This window comes from Corvus moneduloides, chromosome 2 (assembly GCF_009650955.1).
Source record: "Corvus moneduloides isolate bCorMon1 chromosome 2, bCorMon1.pri, whole genome shotgun sequence".
Taxonomy (NCBI): domain Eukaryota; kingdom Metazoa; phylum Chordata; class Aves; order Passeriformes; family Corvidae; genus Corvus; species Corvus moneduloides.
The window spans coordinates 55990244-55999050 of record NC_045477.1 but is presented as its reverse complement, the minus strand read 5'-3'; positions in this window follow the sequence as shown (position 1 = coordinate 55999050).

Here is an 8807-nt window from a genome sequence, read left to right as displayed (position 1 = left end):
TAAGTTCCCATGTCCTGAGACAAGTAGTAAACACTCTGCAGATGACTTATATAGATGTCTAGATAGATAAAATGAATCTTAAGAGAACAATAACTTTCCCAAAGTCACAAAACAAGGTCAGAGTAAAGCAGCAGAAGTGTGATGGCTTGTCTCTGTGTAGAAAATTGTCACAGTAATTGTTTGAAAGATTAATCTTTGTCACAAATGATTGTCACGCAAATTAATCTAGAGCAGAAAGAATTAATCAAAAATCTGCTCCTTGTGACAAGAATTGTCACTCATGAGCCTCAGAATGTACTCCTTGCAAAGCAAAATCAGTAAAAATGATTCCAGGGAACACAACATAAAATTAATTATTGGCAATTTAATGGCAACTTCGTGTCAAACTTTCTGCTGAGAAGCTAGGAGGAGGGGCATGGCATCTGTAGGAAAACTTTGCAAGCAAAAACCTTCCTCAAGCTAGGGAAAATCTACTCCAAGTGCTCCAAAGTCCAGTTTGTCCCTGCCTCTGGCTGAAGCAAGATTATTTGGTTAGATTGAGCCAGGTCATAGAAGAGAAGTGTTTAATCCTCAAAGCATAAACAAGAAGGGAGATACTTGGCTTTCCTGGAGTAAGAATGGAAAACTTTCAAACTCCCTCATATGTCATAAAGCCACTTTGAGCTATGATCCTTGAACCACTCACTTCTAGTGGAGTTGAAAAGACTGAATGACTGGCTAATGATCCCTCCCTGAGGAAGCTCATAGAAAAGTGTCTGAGATGAGAATTAGAGCTTCAAAATCTAGATCCTATCCACTTTTAAACAAAAATAAGCACATCTTACTCTGCCTGTGTTTGTTACCTGGCACTCTGCCTCTAGGAGTTTCCCTTGCAGGCAGTGCCTTACAGCCTTTTTGCCAAGGGCAGCAGACAGATTTTTGAAAGTCTCTTCAGTACCTTACCGTCTTTGAGCATTACTCATTTCCAGCCTGCATTTCCAGGTCTCCTTTTTGCCTCTTTCTTCTTTGGCTAACAAGGTCTGTTTAGATCCTCTTACCCCATCGATATTTATGGTGGCTGACCATATAGAGTGTAAGTGGCTGGGTTTGTGTCATGCTCCAGGTATAATCCTTATTGATTTACTGTTCTCATCTGTCTCTGTACTGGAAACATCATTCCTGATATGTCACACAATTGCATCAACCTTTGTGTGGCTGAATCATGTTGATGACTCATGGCCATACTGTGAATGATTATTTCCAGTCTGGGCTTTCTCCTTTCCTCACACTGGCACAGTTCAGCCTCCAGCTTACAGCAAATCCTTTTATTAGTGTCTGTGTGCCTGACCTAGCACCTCGGGATGTTAAATTTAATCTGATTTTTATTGCTTCATTGCTCAAGATTATCAGGTCTCTCCTATATGGTATTCTAACCTTCGTCTCTGTTAACATCATCTCCCAGATTTGTGTCATTAATTATTATTATTATTATTATTTATTTTTGTGCCCTGTTATTGTGAACAATTGACATAATGGCTGATCATGATCACATTGTATTTTGCTGGCTTCATCTTCCTTCAGTGTTAGTTGTTTTTACCTATCCTGGAGCCAGATGTTTTTCTAAAACTAAATGTAATAATTTCCCATGTCTTTGCCTTAAGCATTAGTAATTCGTCCTTGGAATGTGTGTGAGCCTTAGCAGAAGGTCAGCTGGGTTGTATTTATCACATTCCTTCATTTGAACATAGTCCAATATATCACAGAAAGATACCAAGTTTATCTGCCAAAATCTATTGCTGTCAATTCAGATTGTATTGTATCACATTTTCTGCTTATCTCCAATTTATTAGGTGGTCTTTCTTTTGAAATTTGTTCCAATACCTTGCATACATAGGAAACATGGCTAATAGTCCTGTAACTTCATGGGTACTTCTTCTCTTTTCAAAATACAAGTTCTGTATTTTCTAATTTCTAATGCTAATGCACTAGCCAGAGATGAATAGGATCATTTAGAAAAGCTTTGCTGCAGGACTTGTAATTTCACAATCTAATACTTCATGGCTGACGATTAATCTGCTCCAAAAGTTTCAGACACTGAACTTCAATGCTTTTTTTAATCCTTGTCTGTTGGAATTTTTCTTTTTGAATATTCATTCCTATGATGCATCTTCTCATCTGACCCATTATTAAAGACAAGGGTAAATAAGCCATATAAATAAGCCTAGTTGTCTTCTTTCTCAATTTTGCACTTTCTATGTGGGTCCTCTCAGCTTCAGTGTTTTCCTTTTTTCATAGACTGATCTAGCAGATTTTTATTGCTAAGATTTTTAACTTAAAACCATAAAAAATGTAGTTATTTATCTCAGCCTCTGGCAAAAATTTCATGTAGTGCTTATGGCCTTCATTTGTATGAGCCAGTCCACAAAGCTTTAGGCAAATATCATAGTGCCAATGAGGTCTATCAGGGTACATCCATACTGATCCACCTTACAATGCACCAGTAATGCCTTTCTCTCGAGTCACTTAATGTTTCACAGAATCATAGGATCACAGGATTATAGAACGGTTTTTGTTGGAAAGGACCTTAATCATCTTATTCCAACCCCCCACTTTCTAATAGACCAGGTTGCTCAAAGCCCCATCTGACCTGGCCTTGAATGCTTCCAGGGATGGGGCATCCACAGCTTCTCTGGGCAACCAGTTCCGATGCCTCACCACTCTCACAGTGAAGAATTTCTTATTAATATCTAATATAAATCTAGCCTCTTTCAATTTAAGCCTCTTCTGTAGCCCCCTTTAGGTACTAGAAAGTGCTCTAAGGTCTCCCTGGAGCCTTCTCTTCTCCGGGCTGAGCAACCCCAACTCTCTCAGCCTGTTTTTGTAGGAGAAGTGTTCGAGCCCTCTGACCATATTTGTTACTGTCCTCTGGATTCACTCCATCAGGTCCATGTCCTTCCTCTGCTGGGGACTCCAGAACTGGATGCAGCTCTGCAGGTGGGGTCTCACAAAGACAGAGCAGAGGGGCAAAATCCCCTCCCTTGCCCTGCTGGCCACACTGCATTTGATGCAGCCCAAGACACAGATGGCTTTTGGGCTGCAAATGCACATTTTTCCTAAATACTTTATATTGATGTGCTTACATTTCTTTTTTGTTCTGATCAGATCCCACTTTTCAATCAACTGTTCAGGAAGAAAACCATTTATCTCCTGTTTAATTAAACTTGTAATCTTAAGTTGTTCCTTATCATTTAGTTCAGTTTAATTTTTGTCTTACCCATTAACAGATACAGATCTAAGTTCGTAATCCTGGTTTGCACAACAGATGTCATTAAACATATCGCTGCATCTGGACAGTTTTCCCCTAAGGTGAACTACATTTTGACAGTTCTCTCTGCCAGATGTCATTTATGATCTGGCTAAACTGGAGGCCTCTTTTCTATAAGGAGCTGGTATTTCTTTAAAAGATCCTTGTAAAGCTAGTTAAAAAATTTTCTTTTTGTTTCAGAAAATTCAGATTTGGCAAAAGCCTCATTGTTCAGGAAGATTTTCTGTAGTTCCAATGTCACATTTCTGGCATTAAAAAAAAAAATCACAAAGACTTTTTTTGTCAGAAGTTCAACAAATTGCACTATGGTATAAGTAAAAATAATTAAGCCAACTTAAAAATTAAAATTTATGTCTTGAACTCTCAAATTTTTGTCAGGGCTCTTTTTCTTTATGTTGACTTCATTTTAATTGATTTCTAGCAGAAGGGAGAAAACACTTCCAACCCAATGCTGCTTCTAAAATAAAATCTTAATTTAAAAACCTCCTCAAGTGCCCTTCCCTTAAGCGTGTACAACAAGTGAGAAGCATTTTGGATGAACAACATGCAACACTCTGTGTGGATCCTGAACTGCCTCGTTGCTGCCCTGCTGCTGATCCTAGTGGAGTCTGCTGTTGTTGGTTGTCATGGAAAGCAGCCTGAGTGCTCTGCCCTGTCATTTCCATATACGCCTGACACTTGCTGAGCCCCTTCCAAGGGCCATTATGTAACCCGAGACATAAGAAATTGGCATTTTATGCTTAGCTCTTCCCAGAATTTACTCGCTTTCAACCAATATCTTTTCTCTAAGGTGTTTTTTGGTGCCACTGCTTTAGTCCTACCACTGAACAGCAAATTGAAGTAGTTCCTTGACTGGATCTACTTATAAAGAGTAGATTAACTGCTTGCAGTAATCTTCAATGTACTGAAGAGATGTGGATACAAGCACACATTGAATGTTTTAAGGCAGGAAAGAATAACCTGCAGTTTTTGTGGAGAGACTAAAATTGTATTTTTGTATTCCTGTATCATGCTTATGTGTAGAAGGGAAAATTCTTTTAAGCTCAGTCTCTCCTCCAAAACTTGCTGACTTTTTCTGGTCCTTTTCTTTGCCCTTGTTAAGCTCAGTGCCCAGCTGTCTAAGCAGATGGCATATACCATATGACAGCTGTGAAACGGATGTTTCTGACAGGTACCATCACAGGGACATACCATGCAGCCTCCTGACATACATCAAAGCACTGTGGATAACTAGGCATGATGAATATATAATGAAATAGTGAAAACATAGTGACTTTCAGCAGGATCTTTATCCCAAAGGAGCTTTAATGTGCTCTAGGCATGGAGAGACAAAGGCAGGGGTCTTCCCTATTTCTGAATGAGGAATGCTATGGTGGTGAGTGGTACACTGAAATACAAAAAAGATGCTTAGGCTAGGAATTTATGCAAATACTGTATCTACTTTACACTGGGCAAGATGTCATTGCTGTGATAAAAATTTACCGTAGGGCATTGGAACTTTTGGCAGACAGCCTCCAAAGAGTAGAAATGACACAAAACACTCAGGATGGGACCTTCTTATTTCACTTGAACAAAACTACCATTATCACTATGTTTTGACACTACCATCAGTGTTTTCCTGATATTCAACATGACAATCAGTCCAATCCAAGTTCATAGAGAAATATACATTTTGTTATTGCCAAGCTTCCTTTCTTCTCCTTTATTTCCTTTCCTCTTGACTCTCCTGGTAACATGGGAAATCTGAGCCGTTGGTATTTTCTTCCATCAGACCAGATACTGGTCCCTCCACCATCAAATGTGTCCCAAATTCATTGACAGGGCAACAAAAAAGGAGTTTTGTGTTGCACAGTGCTGGGATCTCACCCTTAGACTTCACTCAGGTCTGCACTAATAACCTGATTTCAGGAGGAAGGAGTATATTGTAGACATCAGGCAAACGGTTAGGTGTTAGTATGGTAGCAATAAAATAAACAGAATTATTATAAAAAATGAGTAACTATTGTGCATGTACTCCTGAGAACTGTAGCAGAGGAGCTATAGGACTCATTACTCTCTCCTACTTGGGTGTGAAGTTGTCCCCCATGGGTCAGCTGATGGCATGGTTTGATGGGGAAGAGTTTCAGAGCCTGGATGGGTCCAACTGTAATTTCACTTGCTGGCAACTTCTGTGTCACACACAGTCCTTCAGCTCCAATTCTGCTCCTGACAGATGAATCCTGAGAGAACTTAATGCAATTAATGGAGGAATAGCCTCGTTAGTGAAATGTCTGGATTTTTTCCAACACAGTTCTCCCTTTCTTTATACTTTGATCTTGGCGAGTTGTCCTTGTGTTTGTGTGTAACTGAAGGCAAGAGTGCTGTCCCTGATATTGAAGTCACTGGGTGAGGAGCCTTCTTTGGCCATCTGTATCTGGTGCTAAACAAAGGGATAAAAGGCTAAAGGAAGCTGTGGAGCTGAGGATGTGGTTTGCCATGGTGGCACACACAGTATGCAGTTTCTGGCACTCACACTACTCTGCTCTCGAACTCTGCATTATCGTATGCTTGGGGGTTCACCTCAACCCACTTCAGATGGCCAAAACCCATCTAAACCAGTTGTTTAGTCTCCCTTTCCAGCTGGTGAGAGAATAGGCACCTGCAAGCAGAAACTCCTCCCATTCCTCTCTGGACACAATTCAATTCTCTAGGAAACTGGAGATTTCCTAGAGCACGTAATTATGTGAGAATTCAGGTTTACTTTGGAGCATCTCAGGTAGCACTGGATGTCTGTGTTCACATCCCTGACTTGTGCCTCAGACACCCATTCGACCAAGGGATTACTCCCACATCAGAGATGTCTTTCTGCCTTCACTGACTGGAGGGATGCACCATATCTGCTCAAATGATTCACACTCCCTAAAAGTGGCTGCAGGAGGATACCTTAGGATTTTTAACATAGCATTTATGACTATATGTAGGCAAGTGAATCATGCCTCAGACGATTACCTGAGCCTAAACACTGCACTGTTAATGATTCAAGGTTAAACAAGGCAAAGCCAACCCTAAAATTCCCCTGCCTCCACTTCGGGAGTGGCCAATGTGTCAAGCCCTGTGGTTTCTATCTGTCAAGAACCCATATTGATTCCACTGCAATGCCTTGTGGAGAGACCACAGTGACTCTATTTCACTACTTTGAGCTCAGTTCACCCTTCAGAGTGACAAGCTGTGTTATTAATGACTTCTTGTTTGCACTGAGCTCTTTGCAGTGGCACTGGACTGCTGTCTCAGCTGGACTTGACTTGAGCTGTAGTACCTCCATGCTCCAGAGCAGTTGCCTGCAGTGCAGACACATCCACTGTGATTTCCTATGACATGTGAATGAATGTAAACATGCTTGACTGATGTTAGTAACCATTTTCTGCAATGCCAGCTCTGTACAGTGAAATGTTTAGAAATGCCTATTATTGATGGGCATTTATGTGGGCGTGAAATGAAAACACAACTAGGTACTTGTTGCTATCAAACACAGTTTATGTATTCCTGGCAAAAGCAGATGGGATGTGGAAACGGCATATTTCCCACATGAAGAATGAAGGGAAACATGCTCAAAGATCTTTCTCACTCCCTTTTCCCACCACTCGCTGCCCACGTATTCTCCCTCTCCCAATAATTTTGTCTCTTGCCAGTAACTCTGAGGTTGGCACATACCAGCAAGATCACAGTCCAGGCTATGCACACAACTGCACACAGAGTATGATTCACATTACTAGTAGGGAATGGCATCCTCACTGAAACATTATAAAGCAGATTTCAACTTTGCTCCAGGTATTCCTTGAAGTTTTTTGGAAACTCTAATTTGTGACTTCAACAACAAAGGAAACGTCCCAAAAGATGTGACTTGTCAGAAACCAAAATACTGTTGCTTAACCCCAGAGAGGACTTTAGGGTGGACACAAAAGCCTTACTGGCTTTCTCTGCCCAATAGTGTAATGTAAGTTTCTAAGAGGAGTCAGCTTCCTGTTACTGGATATGACTGAGAAGTTTATTCCTGGAATAAAATCTTGGGAGCCTTTATTCTTGGAATAAGTTTTCAGCCAGTCCTTAGAAGAAAGAATTTCTCAAATTACCCCAATCATATCTTGGGTCCCCAGAATTCATGAAACTAAGTATGCTCCAGCATGCTGTCGGGCTTTTTACTATGAGAATTGTTCCACACAGAAAGAGTTGCTACCAGTGCTTAAAAGTATCAGAAAAACTGTAGATAGCAGGACTAGGAAAGTGATTGTCCCCCTGCACTCAGCACTGGTGAGGCCACATCTCGAGTGCTGTGTTCAGTTCCAGGCCCCTCACTTCAGAGGCACTGAGGTGCTGGAGCATGTCCAGAGAAGGGTTACAGAGCTGGGGAAGGGTTTGGAGCACAAGTCCTATGGGGAGAAGCTGAGGGAGCTGGGATAGTTTAGCCTGCCAAAGAGAAGGCTCAGGGGGACCTTATTGCTCTCTGCAACTCCCTGAAGGGAGGGTGGAGCCAGGTCGAGGTTGGTCCCTTCTCCTATGCCACTGGTGACAGGACAAGAGGACAAAGCCTCAGTCTGTGCCAGGGGAGGTTTACCTTGGACATTAGATAGAATTTCTTCTCAGAAAGAATGACTAAACATTAGAATGGGCTGCCCAGGGAGGTGGTGGAGACAACATCCCTGGAGGTGTTTAAGGAAAGACTGGACGTGGCACTCAGTGCCATGGTCTTGTTGACAAGGTGGTCGGTTATTACTGCAGGCCTGGTTCCTACGGTATATCACCATGTCCCGCAGCCATAGGGAGGAGGAGGAGAGAAGATCCAGCAGGCAGGAATTGTGCAGCAAGATTGATTTATTTAATTATTTTACAAACTCTTTTATAGACTTTTTTCTTCATAGTCTAATTGGACAAAGGACCAGCCACCCCTTGGGGGTGATTGGCTAAAATCCTAAAACATCCATTGTCAAAATATTTTCTACTATACCATAAAGAAGACTTTTCAAGGTTGCAGGTGGCCTGGTTGTTTACATTCCCTGCTACCTCTTCTGTGAGAGAGAAAAGTCTCTCACGGACTTAGAAAATAACAAGAAAATCCTCACTAACAGCATTTTTGTACCTACAGTCAGTCACAGGTTGGACTCGATGATCTCAGGGGTCTTTTCCAACCTAACCGATTCTGTGATTTATGTTTCTGTAAAGTAAGCATATGCCAGTTCTTCCATTTCTGCATCACTATCCTAGTGAGATGGGCCATGGGAGCATAAAACCATGCAGGTAAATACCAGATGAGCTGTACTAACCACAGTTATGTGGGAGGAAGGTGAGTGTTCAGGTTTCACAACTGCAGGATAAGCGTGTGTTCTCCATGGGCAATAAAAAGAGGGTAGATGTGAGTAGTGGCACAGATCTGTGAGGTGGAAAAGAAGCTCGGATAGGTGGTGTGGTCCCTCTGTGAGCACTTACTCTGTAGGACACCCCCCACACCACACCCTCCAATGCTGTTTTA